The 25,879-nt window shown below is 46.5% G+C and overlaps 1 protein-coding gene across 1 annotated transcript in view; it reads left to right on the top strand.

The window, feature by feature from the left end:
* Positions 1-22,875, top strand: part of KCNN4 (potassium calcium-activated channel subfamily N member 4) — a 453,327-nt gene extending 430,452 nt beyond the window's left edge. Inside the window, exon 9 of the mRNA XM_086929858.1 lies at positions 20,018-22,875. The gene's annotated coding sequence lies outside the window, so the exon portion shown is untranslated. The remainder of the gene's footprint in view (positions 1-20,017) is intronic.
* Positions 22,876-25,879: the final 3,004 nt, after the last annotated feature.

Here is a 25,879-nt window from a genome sequence, read left to right as displayed (position 1 = left end):
CGGAAGGGCACGGCGTGCCCTTACTTCTTAAAATTATGTTAGTCCGTTCCCCTACTTCTTAGTTTTGAAAGAGCGTACCGGGGACTGTAAAATTGCCATACTTTAAAGTACACCTTTTTTTCTTTTTCACGCATGAGTGGTGCAACGTGAATATTCAGAAGGCCTCTGCACTGCGCCCGGCCTCCTCCCCTTCCCCGCTGGGTCTAATGGGCCTGCAAAGTGAGACTGAAAGGGCCATCAGTGTAGCATAGTGCGAAAACGGCTACTCTGATGGCCCTGCGGCTGCTGTGAGCCAGTGATCACACCTCAATTGTGAGGACGCTGCCAGCAAATATACATGCCAATTTAAAGCTGCTATTAGTTGGGTTTTGTGGCAGTGATATTCATAGTGTTTACCTGCTGAAGCAACGTTCATCAATGCCTACCAGACTGTTTCCCGGTAATCTCGGCCCGGAGGTGCACCGGGGCCGTTTTCACGCCACTTCTAGTTCTGTTGACAGTTGTCCTCCCCATACAGGCCCCAGTGTAACACACACCATTCCAAAGATGTTTGAGAAACCCAAGGGCAAGAGTGGTTTTGCACCCATAACCAAACGAGTAAGCTCATATTTGGAAGCAGTATTTACACCACCTCCTGACCCATGTGCACATGATTTGGCAGATTTAATAATTGCATGTACTAACAGATTCGCCCCCCTGCAAAGCCCCATTGATAATGACGCCAGTATTTAGGAGTCTGTTAGTGATTTAAGAAAATATTCCAATGTTCTGAAGTCTATGATTGGTGACCTTATGGGGATGATAAAGGGCAGGAGCAGTGATGGGGCAGGAGAGGCGACAGGGCAGGAGAGGAGACGTGGAAGGAGAGGCAATAGGGCAGGAGAGGTGACCGGGCACAAGAAGTGACGGGCAGGTGACATGACAGGCAGGTGATGTGACGGACAGGTGAGGTGATGGGCAGGAGAGGTGACGGGGCAGGAGAGGTGATGGGGCTTGAGCTAGAGCAGTAACCGGGTGTGAGCGGTGAAAGGACAGCAGCGGTGAAAGGACAGGAGAAGTGAACGGGGCAGGAGCAGTGAACCGGGCAGGAGCAGTGAACGGGGCAGCAGAACTGAACAGGGCAGCAGAATTTAACGGGGCAGGAGCAGTGAACGGGGCAGGAGCAGTAAACGGGGCAGGAGCAGTGAACGGGGCAGGATCAGTGATAGGGCAGGAGCTGCGACAGGGCAGGAGAAGCAACAGGGCAGGAGAGGAGACGTGGAAGGAGAGGCAACAGGGCAGGAGAGGTGACCGGGCACAAGAAGTGACGGGCAGGTGACATGACAGGCAGGTGATGTGACGGGCAGGGGATGTGACGGGCAGGTGAGGTGATGGGCAGGAGAGGTGACGGGGCAGTAGAGGTGACGGGGCAGGAGAGGTGACGGGGCAGGAGAGGTGACGGGGCAGGAGAGGTGATGGGCAGGAGAGGTGACTGGGCAGGAGCAGTGAACAGGACAGGAGCAGTGAACAGGACAGGAGCAGTAAACAGGACAGGAGCAGTGAACGGGGCAGGAGCAGTGAACGGGGCAAGAGCGGTGAGCGGGGCAGGAGCGGTGAACAGGGCAGGAGAGGTGAACGGGGTAGCAGAAATGAACGGGGCAGGAGCAGTGAACGGGGCAGGAGCAGTAAACGGGGCAGGAGCAGTGATAGGGCAGGAGCAGTGATAGGGCAGGAGCAGCGACAGGGCAGGAGAAGTGACAGGGCAGGAGAGGAGACGTGGAAGGAGAGGCAACAGGGCAGGAGAGGTGACCTGGCACAAGAAGTGACGGGCAGGTGACATGACAGGCAGGTAATGGGATGGGCAGGTGCGGTGATGGGCAGGAGAGGTGACGGGGCAGGAGAGGTGACGGGGCAGAAGAGGTGACGGGCAGGAGAGGTGATGGGCAGGAAAGGTGACGGGGCAGGAGAGGTGACAGGGCAGGAGAGGTGATGGGGCAGGAGAGGTGACGGGGCAGAAGAGGTGACGGGGCATGTGCTAGAGCAGTAACCGGGTGTGAGCGGTGAAAAGACAGGAGCGGAGAAAGGACAGGAGCAATGAAAGGACAGGAGCAGTGAACGAGGCAGGAGCAGTGAACGAGGCAGGAGGTGCGAACGGGGCAGAAGCAGCAAACGGGGCAGGAGCAGTGAAGGGGGCAGGAGCAGTGTCGGAGCAGGAGCAGTGATGGGGCAGGAGAGGCGACAGGGCAGGAGAGGAGACGTGGAAGGAGAGGCAACAGGGCAGGAGAGGTGACTGGGCAGGTGACATGACAGGCAGGTGACACGACAGGCAGGTGACATGACAGGCAGGTGACATGACAGGCAGGTGACATGATGGGCAGGAGAGGTGATGGGCAGGTGAGGTGACGGGGCAGGAGAGGTGACGGGGCAGGAGAGGTGACGGGGCTTGAGCTAGAGCAGTAACCGGGTGTGAGCGGTGAAAGGACAGCAGCGGTGAAAGGACAGGAGAAGTGAATGGGGCAGGAGCAGTGAACGGGGCAGGAGCAGTGAACGGGGCAGCAGAAATGAACAGGGCAGCAGAAATTAATGGGGCAGGAGCAGTGAACGGGGCAGGAGCAGGAAACGGGGCAGGAGCAGTGAACGGGGCAGGAGCAGTGATTGGGCAGGAGCAGCGACAGGGCAGGTGACATGACAGGCAGGTGATGTGATGGGCAGGTGATGTGACGGGCAGGAGAGGTGACGGGGCAGGAGAGGTGACGGGGCAGGAGAGGTGACGGGGCAGGAGAGGTGACGGGGCAGGAAAGGTGACGGGGCAGGAGAGGTGATGGGCAGGAGAGGTGACGGGGCAGGAGCAGTGAACAGGACAGGAGCAGTGAACAGGACAGGAGCAGTGAACGGGACAGGAGCAGTGAACGGGACAGGAGCAGTGAACGGGGCAGGAGCAGTGAACGGGGCAGGAGCGGTGAACAGGGCAGGAGCGGTGAGCGGGGCAGGAGCGGTGAACAGGGCAGGAGAGGTGACGGGGTATGAGCTAGAGCAGTAACCGGGTGTGAGCGGTGAAAGGACAGCAGCGGTGAAAGGACAGGAGAAGTGAACGGGGCAGGAGCATTGAACGGGGCAGGAGCAGTGAACGGGGTAGCAGAAATAAACGGGGCAGCAGAAATGAACGGGGCAGGAGCAGTGAACGGGGCAGGCGCAGTGAACGGGGCAGGAGCAGTAAACGGGCAGGAGCAGTAAACGGGGCAGGAGCAGTGATAGGGCAGAAGCAGCGACAGGGCAGGAGAAGTGACAGGGCAGGAGAGGAGACGTGGAAGGAGAGGCAACAGGGCAGGAGAGGTGACCGGGCACAAGAAGTGACGGGCAGGTGACATGACAGGCAGGTGATGGGATGGGCAGGTGCGGTGATGGGCAGGAGAGGTGACGGGGCAGGAGAGGTGACGGGGCAGAAGAGGTGACGGGGCAGGAGAGGTGACGGGGCAGGAGAGGTGACGGGCAGGAGAGGTGACGGGGCAGGAGAGGTGACAGGGCAGGAGAGGTGACGGGGCAGAAGAGGTGACGGGGCATGAGCTAGAGCAGTAACCGGGTGTGAGCGGTGAAAAGACAGGAGCGGAGAAAGGACAGGAGCAATGAAAGGACAGGAGCAATGAAAGGACAGGAGCAGTGAACGAGGCAGGAGCAGTGAACGAGGCAGGAGGTGCGAACGGGGCAGGAGCAGCAAACGGGGCAGGAGCAGTGAAGGGGGCAGGAGCAGTGTCGGAGCAGGAGCAGTGATGAGGCAGGAGAGGCGACAGGGCAGGAGAGGAGACGTGGAAGGAGAGGCAACAGGGCAGGAGAGGTGACTGGGCAGGTGACATGACAGGCAGGTGACATGACAGGCAGGTGACCTGATGGGCAGGAGAGGTGATGGGCAGGTAAGGTGACGGGGCAGGAGAGGTGACGGGGCAGGAGAGGTGACGGGGCAGGAGAGGTGACGAGGCAGGAGAGGTGACGAGGCAGGAGAGGTGACGAGGCAGGAGAGGTGACGGGGCATGAGCTAGAGCAGTAACCGGATGTGAGCGGTGAAAGGACAGGAGCGGTGAAAGGACAGGAGCGGTGAACTGGGCAGGAGCAGTGAATGGGGCAGGAGCAGTGAACGGGGCAGGAGCAGTGAACGGGGCAGGAGCAGTGAACGGGGCAGGAGCAGTGAACGGGGCAGGAGCAGTGAACAGGGCAGGAGCAGTGATGGGGCAGGAGCAGTGATGGGGCAGGAGAGGCGACAGGGCAGGAGAGAAGACGTGGAAGGAGAGGCAACAGGGCAGGAGAGGTGACCGGGCACAAGAAGTGACAGGCAGGTGACATGACAGGCAGGGGATGTGACGGGCAGGTGAGGTGATGGGCAGGAGAGGTGACGGGGCAGGAGAGGTGACGGGGCAGGAGAGGTGACGGGGCAGGAGAGGTGACGGGGCAGGAGCAGTGAACAGGACAGGAGCAGTGAACAGGACAGGAGCAGTGAACAGGACAGGAGCAGTGAACGGGGCAGGAGCAGTGAACGGGGCAGGAGCGGTGAGCGGGGCAGGAGCGGTGAACAGGGCAGGAGCGGTGAGCGGGGCAGGAGCGGTTAACAGGGCAGGAGCGGTGAACAGGGCAGGAGCGGTGAACAGGGCAGGATCAGTGACGGGCAGGAGAAGTGACGGGCCAGTAGAAGTGACGGGCCAGGAGAAGGGAGGGGTCGGGGGAATTGACGAAGCAGGAGTGTTGATCGAGCATGAGCAGGAGTACTGACTGGACAGGAGCAGTGAAAGGGCAGGAGTAGGCGTTTTCCAGGGCGACTGGAAGGGTAGGGGGCCAGTTTAGTTTGGGGGGACCGGTTTTGTACAAGTGCAGGAGTTTTAAAAACACTGCAAAGTTATTTGTATATTCAGCAGGTTTCGGTCAACAATACAAGTGCCAAGATAACTTTGGTGATCAATGTACCTGCTGGAGGGAGATGGGAGCATGTTTTGTCTAGTGGCTATTTTACTCATCTACGGTAGTGCAGAGGGGTAATATGCCTGCTGCAAAGAACATGTACCATGCATATCAAAGAGCAATATGTTATGTGTATAGTTCAGTGGGTACTGCTTTGTGTTCACTTCCCGAATGAAAGGACACTTGAATACATATGGCCTGGCAGTTCGGGCTGGACTGTTCACATTGGGCGCAGGATCAAGACTGATTTGCATATGACTGGGTCCAAACTGGAATGGCATGGTGAGCAAAAAACGATGGATTTAAGCCCCGATCTCTGAACTGGGGTGAATGTATGACCTTGTTCTGCATTCTGTCCATCAATTGTTCTTTTTGCATATGTCACCCCGAGTGGGACAGGTATGCTCAGACATGAGTCCTGTGCTCTCCATGCCAATGGAATTAAGCTATCCTGGCTGATGAGGGCTGAAAGCCCGAAACCGGTCCTAGGATGCTTGTTTCCAGTCCAGGGAGGACCTGGCCTGGCAGTTCGGGCTACACTGTTCTCATTAGGCACAGGATCAAGACTGATTTGCATATGGCTGGGTCCAAACTGAAATCGCATGTGAGCAAAGAAACAATGGATTTAGGCCCATCTCTCTGCACTGGGGTGAATGTATGATATTGCTCTGCATTCTGTCCACCAGTTGTTCTTTTTACTATATTATGATTGAGCAGCCAGCTGGCTGACATGAATATGAAGGAGCCTTTGTGGGTTTCTGTGAGTCTAGATTCTCCTGAAGAGTCCCTTTCTCTTCTGAGCCCTGCTTAACACATGTGTATAGGAGGAGCCCTGCATTCGTGACCTCAATGTTTGAGACAAAAAATAATCATGGATTTCTGAACAATGAGAGTAAAAGCATCAAGGTAACATTTTGTTCCTGCTTATATTTCACATGCTTTACATAAACCTGTATTCCCTATGAGTGTTTGCTTTTTCCTGAATTAAACCTCAAATAAACATATCCATTCTTTTAATTAAATAACGTTATAAGCTGTAACTGGTCAGTGAAATGCTAAACGTACTAAAAATTGGTATGTTTTGCTATTTCTAGCCACACCCCTGACTCCGCCCACTGATTCAATCTTCGGTTGTTCCCGCCCCCTGATTCTCCACCCACAGTTCCCCTACTTTTTTTTCCCCACTTCGACCACTGGTAGGGAGGAGCTAGCAGTTTGCTGACTCCGTTAAGAATAACCTGACATTTACAGACTAGAACAGGTGTATGAACAGTTAGTTTACTCTGCGCATGTGCAGAGTAGCAGAGCCTAAATGTAGTCCATCTATAAGCAGAGTACAAGAGTAAACAACAGCAAGGAAGGACAGAGCACATGGTGAGCACATGGCAGACAAGATGGCTGCCGAATACAAGATGGCTTCAGCTAAATGCTAACCCCGATCGCTGCCAAATTTCCACAGTAATGGTAGGGAAGATGGCATGAATTTTATGCACTGTTAGATACGCTCTCTGTGTTATTATATACTGGATACATTTAAAACTGGTGTTCTGGGATACTTGTTTTGGGTATTCTAACATTGTTGCCCATTCTTTGCCTGATAGCGGTCTGTCAATGTCCTGTGTCCATTTAGTGCGTGTTGCAGTCAGTGGTGATGGTCGCTATGTGCGTATCCCAAGACATAGCCAGCGGGTTAGGCGGTTACCAGTCCCAAAAGGTACATCAGATGGACCAGCTCGTGTGTATTTAGTTCTATCCCGTGGGGTGCCCAATTTCTTTTAATATAACACACCACTCGCATTTGTAAAAAATATTGCTTCCGTGACCTCCTTGTTAGCTCGTGGGATCTGTGTGCGTGAGTAACATTTTGTCCCCAAAGAGTCCCACACCTTAGTCACTCCGGCCTGCAACCATGGTTTCAACTTGCCGGTAATAAGTGTTCCCTGACTAGTGGGGATACCCAATAGTGTTATGTTGGGAGCATACGCAGGGATAGTGCTAGTGTATGTCAATGCCTGCTTCCAGTATGTAAGTGCAGTTTTCAGTAGTATTCTTGGGGTCGGCGCAATAGAACTACTTGGGCAAAGCAGTCTATGCAGCGTGCCCTGTGTTAGAATTCACTCTGAGTAAGCGATTTCCTGTAGAATGTGGCCTGCTAACCAATACGAGAGCCACTGCAGTTGCGTTGATAGACAATATGCTTAAAAATCCAGGGCCCCCAAGCGTTCAATTGCGATGCATTGGGGAGCCAGTGTACGACCATTGACTATTGGATGGGTGGCAGAAATGTCCAGATGGATGATTGCTGAAAAAGAAGTCTATAAACTTAGGGGCTGCCCCAAAAAATGGGACAAGAAGTGGGGGAAATGGAAAAATCCAGGGCCCCCATCCCCTCAGCATCTGATGATAGTTGCAGCTTCGCTAAGCTAAGACGTCAGTGGCCCGTGCCCCATATTAAACTGGCCAGCAGTCTGTTCAATGTTGTAAATAAGGCTTTCGGAATTATCACTGGTAGGTTTGTGAAATAGTAGAGTAAAAGCGGGACCATCACCATTTTCGTGATTGCCAATCTCCCTGCCACTGAAAGGGGCAAAGATGTCCAGAAGATGACTTGGGCCCTCAGTGAGCTTATCGCCTTTTGTATGTTCCCTTCTATAAGATCTGTTTTGGTTCTCTATATTTGTGTCCCGAAATATTTTAAATTTTTATGGGCAATTGTTATTTCACGGTTTCCAAATGGTAAAGTCAGTTCCTCTGTGTTTGTGCTGAAGGGGAAAGCGCATTATTTTTCGTAATTAATTGCCAGCCCGGCTATGCGTTTAAATTGTGTGAAGAGCTGCGCCGGAGTGTCCAAATTATTTTGCAGTCTCCTGGTGTATAGGATGATGTCATCAGCCATTCAGGGTAATGTCCCATCTTATTGATGATGCCCGTAATTTGCGGGCTAATAGTTCAAGGGCAAGAACCAACAATATAGGTGATAGGGGACATTCCTGTCTCGTACCCCTCTGTATTTGATATGGTTCTGAAATATGCAATCCTGTGCGTACCCTTGCTGTTGGAAGGTGATATAGCAGTTGGATCAATTGAGTGAAGTCTTGCGGGATCCCAAATTTTCTGAGCACGGCAAGCATATATTCCCAGCCCAATTTGTCAAATGCCTGAGTAATATCCAGCGTGATACATTCTGCCTCTGGCACTTCCATAGTGCAGGCGAACATTATATTGCACACCCTGTGAATATTCAAGGATGTGCTACGTGCTGGGACAAATCCACATTGATCTATATGCACTAACTTCGCTACAAGGGGCTGTAAGCGGTTAGCTAGTATTTTACTTAAAATCTTATACTCCTTATTTAACAAGGAGAGTAGTCGATATGCGGTCAACTTAGTGTGGTCCCTTACAGGTTTGAGTAGAGAAGTTATTAGTGCTTGTGTTGTAGAGGGGGGTAGAGTGGCTGTCTTGAAAGCATCCTTATACATTCTCTTCAGTTGAGGGGCAAGTTATTGCGCATGGGTGGCATAAACCTCGTCTGGTAGGCCATTTAGTCCTGGGATTTTGTTATTAGGAAGGCCCTTGATTGCTGCTTTAATTTCAGCTAGTGTAATAGGGTCAGCTAGCATTTTGCTGTTCTCCTCAGTCACCTGCGGGAGTTCTACCGGTTCTAGGAAGGCGTTAATCTCTTGGTGTTCAATCTGGGGGGGCATGTAAAGTGCCCTGTAATGGTCATAGAAGGCTTCTTTGATTTCTGTTTGTGTGACGGCTCTGGTATGCTGTGGTGTCATTATTTCCATTGTTGGCGTAGGGGGGAGTATTTCTAAGTATCCGTGCCAGTAATGTTCCCAGTCTGTTTAATTCTGCATGGGTTTTGTGTAAATAAGTGTGGTGATCCATTATGCGTAGTTGGTCCAGTACTTCTGTATATTTTATGCAGCCTCTTGGAGGTCAGGTTTTGCCATGGAATCTCGGGCCGCCCTAGTTTCAGGTGTGTGCAATTTGTCTTCAACCGCCTGCAATTCTTGGGTGTCCTGTTGTCGGGCTCTTGTGGAGGTACTAATAGCCTGTGCCCCTGAGAATGCCAGTCCTATAGATGAAGCTGTGCCTGCATTTTGCGCGAACTAATGTGTTATGGTTTTGCTAGTGCTTCCTGGAATACCCCATCTTCTAAGTGGTAAGGATCTAGTCGCCATGTAGGGAGCGGGGCTGGGACTCGCACCCATGTGAATGAGATCTCCAATGCACTGTGATCTGATACTGTTTTGCCTACATAGGCTGCCAGAGTGGTCTGTGTGAGGAACGTCGAACTACAGAATATATGGTCGATCTGGTTGTGGAGATCATGTGTTGTGGAGCAGTATGAGTATTCTCGCGTCCCCTTATTATGACTACACCATATTCCCCTCAGTGCCCATTCCTGTGTCCAGTTCTGCAACAGTTTGGAGTGACTTATTGATTGGGCCCAGATTAGGGGAGATGGGACCTATCTACTAGGATAGTATCTACGACTTCATTAAAGTAAACCAGCAAGTATCCAACGAACGTCCGTCCAATCCGCCGGGCGCAGCACGAACTCTGGTATAAAAGTGTTCCTGATCCCAGTTAGGGGCATATAAGCTTCCAGGCACTATTGGGTTACCATCTAATGCACCCTGAAGCAAGATGTATCTGCCCTACTTATCTATATGTTTCTGCTGTACCACAAATGAGACCCTAGATCGTAACCATATGGCCGCACCCTGAGCAAAAGCAGAGTAGGTTGTGTTATACAATTGCCCTCTCCATTTACTCTGTGGTTTGGTGGCTTCCGACGTAGTCAGGTGCGACTCTTGTAGGAAAACTATCTGTGTTTTGCGCCTTGTCAGCCGAGCGTATAATCTGTGTCTTTTGTGTGGTGATCCCATTCTCCTTATGTTCCATGTAATACAGTTATAATGTTGTACCGTTTCCAGCCTAGCCATTATTATGAATTAATGTAATCCAGATAGTACAGAGTCTACGTAAGTTAAGGACCGTCAGCATCCCTGTTAAACAACCCAATACACGGTCCAACTGCGGAACTTGGTTAGACCAAACAATAAAAACAATTCTTATTAACTTTGCATTTCTCAAACTTGCTATTGCATAGGGGGTCACTTGAGAGTTCCCAATACTCCAAAAATAACCTCCCAAGAAATAAAAGGGGGGATGCCAGCCCCCGCCCCTGTGGTCCCACCGCCTGTGCCCTGAGTCAGTGTTCAAGTCTCTAGGAGAACAAAAACGGACATCCGCTCTCAGGTGAGGGACTGATATAGTTCCTCTGTTGCATATAGTTCTCATGGGTTGCGTTCGACAGTCTTACCTCTTCCACTGGGTAAACTAGCAGTCATCTCCCCAATAGGCATATGTACTACTAACTAGCCACACCACAAGAAGTATACAAATGGTGAAGTGTCCGACCCGATCATGCAAGTTGTCTTTGCGCGGGTCTTTAGTTGAGAAGTTCGTTCGCCGTTTGTGATGATAGTGATGAAAACAGTGGTGGACTATGATCTGGCTCAGATTGTGCTGCGTCTCCAATAGATGATTCATCATCTGTGATTGCTCTTGTGTTATTGCCTCAAAGATGTGACTAACCCAGAAACTGTGTTATCCATGATCAATAAGATCAATGTAACAATAGAGGGACTGTTGACTGGAAAGAACCATAAACACAGAGCTAAACAATCGGGCTGGTTTAATAAAGATTGTACAGAAGCCTTGTCTTCACTAAAAGATGCGCTGTTAATAAAACCAAGAGACCCGGAACAAATTAGGGAAAAGCGGCATGTCTACAAAGTAACTTTAGCGGCAAGGAAAAAACAGTTACAAGACGAGGCATGGCAAAATTTTGACATGGCTGCAACTACAAAAAATAGCAAACTCCTGTGGGAGACAATTAATTGCCCTTTTCAAAAGAATGACACTATACTTGTAGTAACTTCCAATGTTAATTGTAAAGCATGGATAGAGCACTTCTCCAAGGTTTTTAACTCAGATGGATTGTTTTTAGATACTCCTGGTCTATCGCTGACCACTCCGTTATCCATCACCTTGAATGAGGTTCAAGCAGGACTTGAGAAGAGCAATGGTGGTAAGGCTCCTGGGCCGGATGATGTACCCATAGATCTATATAAACATGAAATGGACTTATGGACACCCATCCTAACACGTTTTTTTTTAAATTTGAACTTCCTCAGACGTGGGGCCAATCAATTATTGTACCACTTTTTAAGAAGGGTTCAAGGTCAGAGGCATGCAACTATCGTCCCATCTCCCTCCTTGATTCATTGATAAAAGTACTAAGCAGAGTTCTCTTAGACAGACTAGAAATGTGGGCAGAAGAGGAATCTATTTTATCACCAGTACAGTATGGTTTCAGGAGGGGGATTGGCACGATGGAGCAATGCATCAACCTTGACCTCATTATTAATAAATATACAACAGTTAAGGAAGGAAGCCTTTTTTTATGTTTTGCCGACCTAAGCTCTGCTTTTGATTTGGTCGAACACTCACTTTTATGGCCCATCCTAATAGACATGGGTGCCCCCAAAGAGATCATATATTTCCTTGCCAGACTATATGACACATTAACATGCAAGGTACGTTATGGGATGGCCGGCGAGTGCACCCCTTATTTTAAAGTTAACAGAGGCATAAAGCAAGGATGCGTCTTAGCACCACTTCTGTTTTCTTTGTTTATTAATGAGATAGATGCAATACTTAGAACGTCTGCTGTGGATGCGCCATTCATTGATGGTAAGCCCATTCCAATTGTGCTTTACGCAGACGACGCGGTTCTTTTATCGCGTACTCAAAATGGTTTGCAACACCTCATTGATAATTTTCATACATTCATAGTTAAACGGAAATTGGTAATTAACAAAGACAAAACTTTCACAATGGCATGTGGGAAAAAGACCAAACAAAATAGGACCTTCTTATTAGATAATGTTAGGTTAGAACCCGTCAAGAAATTCTGTTATCTAGGGATAACCTTTTCCGGAGATGGGGGATGGACTAGCGAACAGGAGTGTGTCCAGTTAAAAATGTCCAGGAACACTTCGCAACTAAATTGGGGAAAAGCAGAATAAAAGAGATGACCCATATTTACATTATGAGGTGCTTGTCATCTGCACTGTACGGGGCTGGTGTGTGGGGACATAATATTAACAGCTGTAAGTTGATTCAACATCAGGAAAACCATTTTTTAAATCACTTATTATGTACCCCGGCATCTGCTTCCATTGAGATCATCATACATAAGGAAGTAGGCTTACCCTATATTGGAGATTTAGCCGCCTTACGCCACCTTTCCCTATGGAGGTCTATATGGTCTAAAGCCGAAACAGAATTTACCCAAGATGTAATTAAAGATTGCTTAAAATTGGAACAATGCATGCTTATTCCCTGGTTTAGGCACATCAGGTTCTGGTACAAGTCAGTTTTTTTACTTTGACCCTTTTCTGAATCCAGAACTGGGCGTTCCTTTATCAAAAAAAGAGCTGAAAGAACTGTTTCTGGAAAATGCAGAGAGAGAAGGCCAGGGTCTCTATATATGCAAGTCAACGTACATATGCATTTTATAAAGAATATAATGCCAAAGAAGGCCTCCAGCAATACTTGATAACTGTTACTAGAAGTTCTCACCGATTCGTATTGACACGGTTGAGACTAGGCACTGTGCACCATCTCGTGTCTTTCCCCATACCAGAAGGAACAGTGCTTTACCCTGCCCATGTGATGGGACATCCAAACAGAGTTGTTGCCACTTCATGCTCTTTTGCAAATTTTATATCTGTTTAAGGAAATTATATTTAAAGCCTATGTTTTTAAAATATCACAAAAGAACAACTACAAATGCCCTGCGGTTAATGTTTGAATTGAATAGTACGGATATATGTTTTTATGTAGCTACCTATTTTTAGAAATACGTTTCCAGAAGGAAATCCATCATTATATGATTCCTCTGCAATTTTAACAAGTCTGTATATTGTTGTCTGTGATGGCCTTTTAATATTGTATTTTTAGAACCCGAATTGAGCATTTATTTAAGATGAAATGCGTATAATCATCACATATCATTTTAAATAGAATCTTTAGAATTAGAAATTATATATCTAATATGAAATTTGTACTTCTGTCATTGATATGTGTTATTTTAATTTTACACTTCTAAAACAGGGATTGTGTACTCCAAAATTATATTCAAACGTTTTAAGGAATTACTGTAAACAAATACCCGTAAGATGACATGATTGACAATATTGCGAATTTTGCACATTTAGAAAATGTTTACACTTATTTTGTTTGTGGAGATATAGTTCATGTCCTTGTATAGTATGGTAACTATTCTTAAGGCATCATAACGTATAACTTTTATTTTTTTGTGTGCTATATGGTTATATTTTATATACCGAATAAAGCATTTGAAATTGTGTCTCTGAAAGTGGCAGCAGATATGATGGCCCTTTTCTGTCCTTCCAGTGCCTGTTTGGGTTTTGGGGTCGAATCTTCATCCTGTTGTTTGGCTGCAGACCGTTGCTGCAGTAATTTCCGTTGTCTGGTTTGTGATTCCTCCATCTGCCTGTGGTCCAAATTTATTGGTAGGTCAGGGAAGGTGTGTTCAATCCATTCCCATTCTGTTGGGGTTTAGAAGAAGTTACTCTTTTGATCATGCATAATTTTGAGTTTAGTGGGGTATAAGAATGCATATTTTAGATTCATAGCCTGTGGATGCTGCTTGACGCCTTTGTCTCTGTACTTGTAGGGTGTAATCAGGAGAAAAAGAAATGCGTACATTGTCTTTCATGATTGGTGCTTTTTCTCTCGCCACTTGGAATATCTGGTCACAGTCTCTGTAATTTAGCACTCTGGCAATTATAGGTCAAGGTGACAAACCCAGCACGCTCCCTCTCATGGGGACTCTGTGGGCTCTCTCAATTCAGAAAGTGTCAGTCAAGCGTCCCGGCGGCATTAGTGATTTGAGCCAGGCTTCCATGTAGAGCGTCACATTTTGGCCCTCATTATTTTGGAATGACAGTCCCTCTGCATCTTCGATGCGTTCTTGTAGAGTTGCGAGTTGATGTTGCACCCGATCAAGTTCGTTCGAGTGTTCTTTTTGCTTTGGCAGTAGTTCCTGTACTACCGCTTTGTTGGCAGTCACCTTTTCAGCAAGTTTTTATGGTTGTCTCAGATTATTGCAATATCCGCTGTGAGGGAGCCCAGCTGTTGTTCCATTAATGTGCGTGATTGCTTTATTTCTTGCGGAATGAGGTCCAGTTTGTCTGGTTGTGCGCTGTCAGCAGTAGGGGTAACCATATCAGTAGACGTGGCGGATGAGTCTGCACTGGAGACTTCAGTCTCCTGGTTTCTGCCCTTTCTGCGTCCCATTTCGATTTTATTTTAGTGCCAGATTCTGGTGTGGACTTGTGAATTTGTTGTGTCCCTGTAGGTATTGTCTACACAGCGGTGCTATTGTGGTTAATTTTCAGCTGTGCACCAATGTTCGTCCTGGCACTCGTTATGTGCCTGATCTCCTCCCCACTACATTAGGTGTACCTCTTGGCCCCTCAAATGAAGGTGTTTGGGGTATTTTAAAAAGGTGCAAGGGCAGTTTAGAAATGTCTCAATGTTACACGCTGGGTCGATGGTGCTTTTGATAACTAGAGAGCGGTGGTGCCAGTGGAAATGTACCTTGGGCGCCAGTCGCACTGCCGCTGCCAATAAGGGCTTCAAGCCCACATCATTCCCCTTCTCCAGGAGTGCACTGGATGTTGCTTTAGCTGCGCTCTATCCGGCTGTGTGGTGGGGTTTCACTGGACCCCGGCATCGGTGTTGAGTCACCAGGGGCAATTGTCCCAGCTCGAGGCTCCCTCACTGTGGCGGCCAGATGCACAGGAGAGGAAAGTACCTAGGCTGTGTATGGCATGCTTCCTTGTGACTCAGGCTAAGCATGGAGTCCTCACCTTTAACAGTTCCTCGTCCTGTTCTGGATCTCATCCGTCTGCGATATGACTGCAGAAGAGTGGTCTCCTTTCCCAGTACGGCCGGTTTCAGTTGTCCCGGTAGCTAATTCCCTTGTTATTATCAGGGGCTCGCTGGCTTGTCACATGCGGGATCAGAAATCTTGGATCATATCAGGCAGGTCTGGCCTCCCACCAGCATGCATCATCGCTTGTTCCGGCACATTATCCTGCCGTGGGCTTCACCGGCCACTGTATTGCGCTGCCTGCCCAGCCCACCATTGATTTCGATCCGGTGTACTGATAACAAAGTCTGACTCTCGGCTGTCGACTTGCGCCTGGGTCCAATATGGGTAGAGGGAGTTGCCTGGTGTCGGAGGGTCCGGGGCAGCAGTTTACATAATTGGACCCCCGGGTCATGACCTCCACCAGTCCGTCGCTCAACTGGGTCTCCTCAGAACCCTAGCGTCCACTGCTACCCCCCACTACGGGCACCGCCAGACAGAATCCGGTTCGCTGCTACCCATCTACTTTGGCGTCCAGTCGAGGGCTATGGGCACTCCTTGGCTACGGGGCAGATGGGAGTCAGCGATTCACTCCCTTGGACCTCTCTAGTTGGAGTCCCTGCAGGCCTGCTGCTTAGTCGTGTACCTCCAAGGAAGGCCCCTCGAGCCTCGGAATTGCGTACTTATGGATGCCTACAGCGGCCTCCGATTCCAGGCGCTGCCGTTCCCAGCCTGCTCTGGCTTACCTTGTTCTCCTTTCTTTTGGGTGCCCGGTGGGGAAAAGGGCATTTCCTGCTTCTGGGGCAGCCAGAGGACGATGATGTGTTGGTCTGCCCATTTTCGCGATAAGGGATCGTGTGTTCCCCCTGGCCTTCAAGGGCCCGAATCAGCCATTTTGAGCAGTGTTTTGTCGTCGGCTGCGGAGTTAGGCACCGGATGAGTGTTACTCTGAGTAACAGTTCAGGTCCACCGGATCTTGCAACCCTCCTCAGTGTTTTTGAGCCGCCAATACTGCTTTTTATTAAGTGATGTGGAGTGTACGGTGGACCTCAGGCCCCGAGTCTCGCAACTATACGACCGACATGTTCGGCAGTTGGCCACGCCCCATACAAGAGATTGGATGAGCTGTTCATAATTGATTCACAGCTCAGTCCCTTAATGAATCCAAAGGAAACTACCCTGTTTGTTGCAGGCTCAACAATGTTTCTAATTTCAATATCAGGATACATAACAATGTAGGACATACACATAAGAAAAGGTAAGGATAAACTATGTGAAAGAGCAATTAAGATTAAGATAATCTATGAGAAATAGCAATTAAGTTGTTAGAAGGTTAAAGGAAAGTAGCTGGTAGGAAAGCTACTCACATTACATAAAGCCCTTGAGAAAAGCCAACAAAAGTTTGCACAAACATTGTAAGAGATGTAGACTATAAACATGTATTTATATCTGTTGGCATGCAATGGTGTGAGGCTAAAACGAGGTGGAAGAAATATGATTAATGTATTGTAGCCAGTAAGTGACTGCTACAGTGAGTAACCACAATGAGGGTACTCACTGTTCAAAAGAATCAAAAACACTAATATGATACTGTAGAGATATGATGAGTCATATGTCAGTACAAGGCAGCAAAGTGTGGAGTAGTTAGTGTGCATTAAAGAGGGGAATGTGCCTGATTAATCAAGTGGGTGACTAAACAGGTAGAAGTATGCGCCAGTATGAAAGACAATGGGGTAAATTGTATGATCCAGAGGCCCTCAAGGACTATAAAGCCATGTTAACCATATACAAAAAAACTATCACTACATTAAAGGCTGAGTACTATGAGGCCACGATTAGGAAGGCGGATAACACGCAGAAGGAAATAGTTAGAGTACTGAAGGAACTAAGTCAAAAACAGGAGCAGAAAGCGACTGCCAGCTTAGAGGACTGCAATAGATTTCAGACCATTTTTTTAAACAACTTCAGGGACATTCTAATCAACATGAGTAATACCCACCTCAGTCTTGGCCCCTTGGTTGTGGAAGCACCATCATGCGGCCACAGCGCGAAACTCTTAACCGCTCCGACGCTAGGCCTAGATTCCATGTCCCACATTATGCCAAGAGTTAAGTCAGGGTCGCCAGCAGACCCCTGCCCACCGAGGGTGTTCAAAATGACTCTCCTGGTAATGGGGAGGGATTATCTCTCCCTGATTAATCAATCTTTGACAACTGGGAGGGTCCCACTTAACTTTAAGGAAGCTAGGGTAAATAAAGCATTGGCAGATGTGGCCAACCTGAAAAACTATCGGCCTATATCTCAGCTCCCCTTCTTGGCCAAAGTCACAGACATTATGTACTTAAAACTCTCTCACTATTTAATGAGAAACATCAGCTACTCTTGGTACGGCAGGCAGGCTTTAGGGCCCACCATAGCACAGAGTGGGTGATGCTATCTGTGTTGGATGAGCTCAGACTTACGGCCCATAGGAAGAAGCCTTGTGCCTTAATTCTGCTAGTCCTAACAGCCACGTTTGACACAGTGAATCATGACCAACTACTGGCCCGTATTCAGGAGATAGGAATTTGTGGGGTGGTGCATCAATGGATCTCCTCCTTGCTGACAGACCGTACACAAAGGATCCAACTAGCAGACAGAGTGTCCAGTAAAGGTGCACAGACCTGCGGACTTCCAAAAGGCTCTGCACTGTCCAAACTGCTTTTTAACATTTCTCTCCAACCATTGGTGGCAGCTCTGGCCCAAATGGACTGTCAGGTGTTCAGTTACACGAATGACACCGAACTGATCCTTAGAATCGACAGATCCCCTCAAGCCCAATCATGTGTACATAGTATTCTCAGATATACAGTCAACTGGATGACGGTCAACTCGCTCAAAGTTAACCCCAATAAAACAGAGGTACTAGCCATCACCACGGGAAGTAACCCTTGGACTGACCTTACAAAAGTTAGGTGCCACACCCACACCAAAAGAGCTTAGGTATCAAAATAGACGCCGAGCTCACACTGGTAATTCAAGTGTCCACCGCGGTTGGGACCTGTGTGAGCCTGCTGAAACAACTGAGGAAACTGGCTCCTCTCCTTTCATTCTCAACCTTGCAGACTGTGGTGGCGGCACTGATTGTGTCTCGATTGTATTACGGTAACACCCTGTACATCGGGCTACCTGAGAAGCTGCTGGGTAAGCTGCAAGTAATATTGAACGATGCAGCAAGATTCATTTTCAAACTCACAAGACATTCAAAGGCAACACCTCTGCTGCAGCAGCTGCATTGGCTCCCAATCAAGCAGCGAGACAAGTTTAAGGGCCTCTGCATTGCTCATGAAGCTCTCCATCGGCAGGCTCCAGAATACATCAAGGACCCCCTCAGGAGCTATGTGCCAGGGCGTACCCTCCGCTCGTCCAAGGCAGGCCTGCTGTCCTGTATGCACTTCAAAAAAACTACCATTGGCGGACGGGCTTTTTCAGTTCTAATCCCCGCCTATGGAACAAGCTACCAGAAAGCCTACGTAGGGAAATGGCTCATCTTCCATTCAGGAAGAAGCTTAAGACCCTATTATTCATGAAGGCTTGGAAATAACACATGCTATGACCAAGTGTATGGACAGATAGCCGATGTTGGGGTTCAGCCACTCTCTCCTCAGCTCTAAGAGACCTGTTGGTGATTATGTGCCATCTACATACCAATTAACATAACATAACAGAAGTACTGTGCAATGGATTGGCTCCTCTGGTGTGGAATTCACATTTCACCTATGGAGTTGCTTACCCCTTTAAATTAAACCTATATTTGGGTCCTTTCCAAATTAGAAAGATGTCATTGATATATCTTGTCTAACAGCTGATGGAACTCAGGAAGTGGTTACTGCCAGAAAATAAATATTTACATTCAAATTTGTCAATGAAGTAATTAACTAGGCTGGTAGTGAACTCTGCTCCCATTGGTGTCCCCTTGCATTGCAAGAAGTAGTGGCCTACAAAGAGGGAATACTTCTAACAGTGACAGAATAAAAGATGTAGGGACTCTGAACGGTTGCAGGAGGAGTTGAGAATGTTGCAATAACGTTCATGCCTCCATGCTGCAGAATATTTGTATAAAGGGCTTTAATGTCCATGATGACTAATAAATCAGATCTGCTGTCCTTTGGCAATGCCTCACATATGTGTCTGTTTACGGTCCAACTTTGGGTTTTATACTACATAAGTGCTAGGCAAATTGACAACTCTCACACATGTTAACCAAATAGGGCCTGCCACATGGTAAAATAATGCTTCTAATGCATTGCTATGGAAACACTTCCAAGAAGGTGGAATGAGTAACAACAAGAGGAAAGAGATGTATATTCCTGAAGGCTAATTCAAGGTGTGATAGACAAAATGTAAATCAATTGCTGAAGGAAGCTGGAAAAGTTCACTGCATAACAGAAACAAGAGGTCAGCAGACAGCTGCACTTTCCTGCCAGACCTACAAATACAATTGCGAGGCAGTGGGAGTTACTGTAGGGAATGCATCTCGTAGGCAATGGGAGCCAATGTAGGTAGGGCAGCACTAGACCAATGGAGGCCTTGGCTTGAAGTTTTGGTTGAGCTGTATGCTGGCACTGTCAACAAGCAACCAATTTTGGGATTTACACTGTTTTGGCTTTAATTTGAGAAGAAAGCAGGGCAGGTATTCCCTGTACAGTGCAGCAAATTAATCTATTTTAAATTACCAAGTTTTCTAACTTTCGTTTCTGAACTCAAGCAATAAATTATTCCTTTAGTTATCCTAAACGTTTTTAAGTCATAGTTGCTCCCACAGAAGCATCCATAAATCTAAAACTCTGAGGCCATCCTGTTAACATCTGCAACATTCCTGTGTATATTATACATGTCAATTTTTAAAAAATGCTTTCCAAACTATTTACATCGATAACAAATGTGTATGTGTGCCCCCGACTTTCTGTGTTTGATTCTTACTATTTTATTCTCTGTATAACTTTGGATAAAGTAGATATAGGGCCTACTGTATATGAGCAATGTGTGAACAGGTCTCCACCTGTGTGTGTAGATTTTAGCATTTCTATCCTCCAAGGATTGACATTTGTATGTTTCTTTCTATTTCAGACTCTCATCGGGAAGTGACACTGCATCTCAGAACTGCCTGAACAGACTTCCTCAGAAGATGGTGTTGCTACACAGTGAAGAGGCTTACTGGCCAGTGCAGTGTTTACACTGTATGGGCTGCTTCCTATAACAGGAACATCCATAGGGCCTTGGTCTGCTCCTCACCACAAGTGTCTGATTAATTGTGGACAATGAGATAATATGATCCACTGTAGATCATCTACTGACTGACACACACTCGTGGATGGCTATGGGGAGAACACGAGCAAGCTACAGTAATATAAGTGATAGAAGCCCTAAGCTGCCTTCAAGAACTGCATCGCTAGGCTGGTTCACAAGGACTCGTTATGATCTGCATGACAGCAGATACAGGGACCGCTGACCAAGCCGTCTCTGGCTACCGGAGGTCAATGGATGTCGCTAGGCTGAGGCTAGCTGCAAGATAAACTTGGCTACAGAGATGCTTGTTGTATAAAGATTAATTGTGGGGCCAGGTGGGAGGATATGGAGGAGCTGTTTTACATGGTCACATTGGCCATAGGAATCCTATGGTTAATTCTAGCGTGGTCAAGCCACAGGCACCAAACGACTAGGTTGGCAATGACTGTAGAATTGGTAGTGTTGGAGGTATTTAAGGCCTCCTGCAGTAAGGTTGGCTAAGGGATTGATAATTGTAGAAATGCTTGAAGGATGCATTGAAGCCTGTTGATTGAAAGCCCTTTAATTCAAATAGGAATGTTGTCCACACAACAAAGGCAACATCAGATAGGTACATTGTCACTTTTTGCAGGTGGAGGCTCATTTGACAAAGATTTTTAGTAACGGATTGCTGGACACATGTACGGCTGGGTTAGGATATGGTTGGCTTACGCTTATGGATACACCAACAAAATCTTCATACACTACAGGAACTTCAGGACTGAAACTATGAGGTCCTGCCACGCCACAGAAAAGATAGGGCACAATGAAAGTAAGACGTTGGGGGTCATATCAACAGAGGCTGTAGACGTCGCGATCTCAAGGTCACAGCAAGGAGACCACAGTGTCATTCTACCAGAGACTGAAGACACTCCATGGACCATCAGCCCACGTTAATGCGGACTTCAAGGGAACAATGGGGTTAAATCACCTGAGGCTGCATATGCTGCACACACCGCCTGCCCAACTTAATTCGACAGTAACCAGACCATCAGAGGATGCAGATGCAGCAAACACTGAGAGCCTGAACAGAGCCAGACCTAATACCTGAACATCAAGTTAACTAGGGCAGGAAGAATTCTAGGCAGTGATGTCACTTAAGGATTCTGATGCTGCAGAGACTACCAAGCGTAAAAGACCTATAGTCTAAATTACTAGAGGCAGTAAGTAATAAGAGGGTGAGGTGATGTTACAGTTTTTAGTAATTTATCTTTCAGTTTTCTAATCTTCTAGTCATTCTTGAAGTCTCATAGTGGAAGTGTGGCATGCAAATACAATAATATCTTCATATCACCTGAGGCAGCAGAGGTAGAAGACAGAAACAGTCTGTGGGGATTATCATGCAATTTAATCATTGCTTGAAGAAACCTATAGGGTCTTCCAAGTCAAGACTGCAGACTCTGTAGAAAACACAAGGCTGCTGAGACAACTTGACCCATTTAATTGTTACAGTGAGAAGACTACGTTGTGATAGCACGTGGTTCCATAGATGCTACAGAGTCCACGGGGCTGCAGGGGCCACAAGACCATAGAGACTATAGAAGATTAGAACTTCAACCACTCAGGGACGACAAACATACAGAGATCCCCAGATGATGTTGCGATAAGAAAAGGAGCGGGACATACCAAGTGCGAGTGCAGGGACTACCAGGCTATGTTCATACTGGTAGTAAAAGGAAAATGGAGCCCTGTCACATACATCCTGAGAACTTCCGGTCAAAATATTGCCATCCGCAGTGATTACAGAAGCCCCAAAGCACTTCTGTCAAAGTTATAACATTAATGCTGGCTTTATCAAACATTTGACTGACACCAGAGGGAGATGCCCTGAAGGATGACTTCGAGACTTCAGGACTCTTCATATCAAGCACACTAAGTTTACTTTTTACTCATTTGTCTTTGATCACATACACACCATTCCTCTGTACACTCCCTCATCATACTATGCAGACTAGCCATCAGGAAACAAAGGAGAGTTTGTGATAGGCCAGTGTCTCTTGAACCGGCAAGACCAGTGTGGAGTGGTGGCATGCAGCCAGATTAGATAGACGCATCACTCTAGTAGACACTGACCTGTCTCAAACTCTCACAGTTTAGCTTAAGGCCAGGTCGCCTTTGGCCTCTCAGAATGCACTACACCATCAGGCTGGTGCCGCAACATCTCACGCGAGTCTAGGGGTTCACATCTCTGCTCAGGAGCGGAGCACTCGGGTAACCAGTACCTAATGGTCCAGAATTTGGCTCACCTAACCAGGTTTCTAGGACTGTCCTGGCATCAAGGGACCCTACAGGACAAAGGCCACTTCTTATCCTGCCAATGGAAACCATGACAGGGGTGTACCTAACAGTAAAGCTGATCATAATAAAGTCTATTTTTCCCACACTATAAACAGAGATGTCTTTTGAACACTATGAGAAAAATGATTCTTTTTCAGTAGATCTGGCTGCACACCTATTTCAGAGTGAGCAGAGTACGCACAGTATACAGGATGTGCATTTGTTTATTAATTACATTCATTTAGGACCATTTTATGACAGAGATGCCAACTCGCATGGGCTGGTAGGTCCAAGCCGCCAGCAATTCTTTAAGTGTGGAGGTTTTTGGGGTGTTCATGAATAATAAACCTCCTTTGGCCATTCACATTTGAACGGCTCTGAAACAAGTCTGTTTATTCATGAAACGATGGGAAGCTGTGCTCCCAGGGAGGGGAGGATATGACTATCTGTTGGGTTGTTGGGACCGGGTCGGACTAGCCAACCAGGCGGTGCCCGACGGGCTGGTCTGACAGGTCAGTGTGTGGGCCTTTTTTTTTTTTTACTGTTTATCAGCCTGTTGTTTGGTCTGGTGGGCCGGTTTATACTGTTGATTTTTCCATTGAACCGGTTCCATACCTTGCAAAACACTTATACAGTGTGTCTTTACATGTTCTACACTGCCCCAATGATCAAACATGTGCCTCTTATTAGCTATTTAATTCACTAACATAGGGCCCACACCTACCTTGGGCACCAGTCCTACCCTGGTTGGAATAGTTTTACTTAATAACATTGTCACAAATCATTCAATCTAAATGATTAATACACCAATTAGTTTCGCTTGCGTGTCATATTCTCTCAGTTTCTCTGTGCAAAGCTAGTTACATACCCTAGAGTACAAAATGTTTAAAAAAGCCAGAATATCCACCAGAAAAAATCACTTCCTATAATTATTAGCAGTAAAGTATCTCAATGCTCTGGAGTAGAAATCAAATATATTACATTCTCCCCTAACAAGGAAGCATGTATTAAGTAAACAAAATAACTCTTCTAAGATGAAACTATATAACTAAAATATATTATTGTATCATTGCAAAAAGAAGTTAGTACAAAAAAGACATTGTATCAGCACAGGCGTTTTTAGGAAATTACTAATAATCAGCCATTCCAGAATTATTGTGTGTTTGTCAGAACCATTCACAAAACAATCCTTAGGAAAGCCAACCGATCCTGCAATAATGTGCTAATGCTTGGGAACAGCATCTGGTCATGCATGTATTTGCAGGTGTAAGCACATTAAAGACAATCCTATTGGCTTTGCCAATGCCTGTTTTGCTTCCTGTCCAAGTCTGCTCCAAAACAGAACTGTTCCTCCACAGGGGAAAATGATCCTTTATGCTAGAAGGGAAATAAAATATTGTTTACAGCCTACAGCATTTTTTCCCTAGAAATCAGACTATGGGCCTGATTACGATTAAAGGTGCTATGTATCGCACCTCCGGCCACATGCATCATTGTTGCCGTTTGCGATTTCTTAATTGCGAAAATTAAGGAATCGCAATAAAGAAATCGCAAAAGGCTATGCATCAGAAATCGCAATTTGTTTGCGATTTCTAAAAATTCCTTAAATGCGATTCACAATTTGCGAATCGCAATTAAGTAATCCCTTCCAATTGATTCCTATGGGTCAAGAGGCCCATAGGAATCAATGGGAAGTCATTCTCAATTTGCGATTAGCAATTTGCGAATCTCAGATTGAGAATGCAATTTCAAGGGTGCAGGGGGGGGGGCAAAGGACCCCCCCTGCACCCCTGAAATATAACTTTAAGTGCATTTTTCACACACACATGCCCCAAGGGCATGTTTGTGTGTGTGTGTGTGTAAAATGAAACTTTCAAAAATGCACTTTTGTGCATTTTTGAAAGTTTTTGCAAATTACCATGAAGGTCAACTTCATGGTAATTTACCTCTCCCTAATTGCGAATTCGCAAATTTAAAATGTTCAGCCATTGCATTTTAGAAATCTCAAATTGCGATTTCTTAAATGCAATCGCAATTTTAGAAATCGCAACATGATTACGATTTCTAAAATTGCGAAAAACATGATGCATCCCAATTTTGTCAATTGCATTCCCAAACGGCCGAAAATTGCGATTCGCACCGTTTGCGAATGCAATTGACAATGATGCATGTGCCCGAAAGTAACAACAATAGCCCGGAGTACATCATTTAAGGGGTGCGATAAATAGCGTCTATTGCAAGTTCTTAGGGAATAATAAGCACATTTTGCTGTTTAACATCCCAAAATCTGTATGTTACGGTAAATACTGTACACATTTCCCCTATTAAATTTCGGCCGGTTTGATATGCAGACATTGAACACAAGTTGAGTGAGGTATTTAATGCATTCGATAATATCGGATGTGATAAATTGATCCCAACTTGTAATTCCGATCCAGGTGTAAAAAGGTTTTTTTTGCATGGGTCCGAACACACCAGCTCACAGGCATTTGAAGTTAGGCGGACCGGATACTCCGTCAAAACATGGCGGTGGATATCCTGTCAGCCTCTTTGACTGTACCATATACTAAAATGCACCTGTAATATGTCAGGCAGGGAATCCGCCCCATTTGTGACAGAGTATCCCACCTGCCAAACTCCAAGGCTCTTAGTCGTAAAATGAGCACACCTCCTTCACCACCTTCATACGCAGACGTGCACACTCAGGGTGGCTGCACTAGCACGCAGCTTGCAGTCTGCATGAGCCAACTGTAAGACTCGTACCAGGGAAGTGTTTCAGTGATGAGCTGCGAAAGGGAGGTGTGTAGCCTGCAAACAACTGTCATGTCCTTCCAGGGACTGTTTGTTTCTTTGCGTTTTTAGTTGTTTGTTTTTACTGTGGAAGTGTGAAGATAGCTTAAAGAATCTGAATGGAGTTCTTTGCCTTTTAGTTGTACAATCAAGATATCGCCGAAGTATGGTGAAAGACTGGGAGAAGATTTGGCTGCACTGTATAACCAAGAATGAATCAATCAGAATTTGTATAGCATAGCTAATCAGACGCAGAATGTGTGAGTGTATGTGCGTGAGTGTGTGTGTGTGTGTGTCTGTATATATATATATATATATATATATTTATATATATATATATATGTGTGTGTATATATATAATATATATATATTTAATATATATATATATATATATTTATTTATATATTCACTGAAAAAACCATAGGTTATAGACCATATATAGTTAGGAATTTGCATTTACAAAACCTTGAAAATTCACTGAAAAAACCATAGGTTAGAGACCATAATAGAATGCAAATTCCTAACTATATATGGTCTATAACCTATGGTTTTTTCAGTGAATTTCCTTGGTTTTTTAAAAGCTAATATCTATAGCTG

Source organism: Lissotriton vulgaris, chromosome 7, assembly GCF_964263255.1.
Source record: "Lissotriton vulgaris chromosome 7, aLisVul1.2, whole genome shotgun sequence".
NCBI classification, from domain to species: Eukaryota; Metazoa; Chordata; class Amphibia; order Caudata; family Salamandridae; genus Lissotriton; species Lissotriton vulgaris.
Note: the sequence above shows the minus strand (reverse complement) of the source record. Positions and strands in the feature narration are given on the sequence as shown.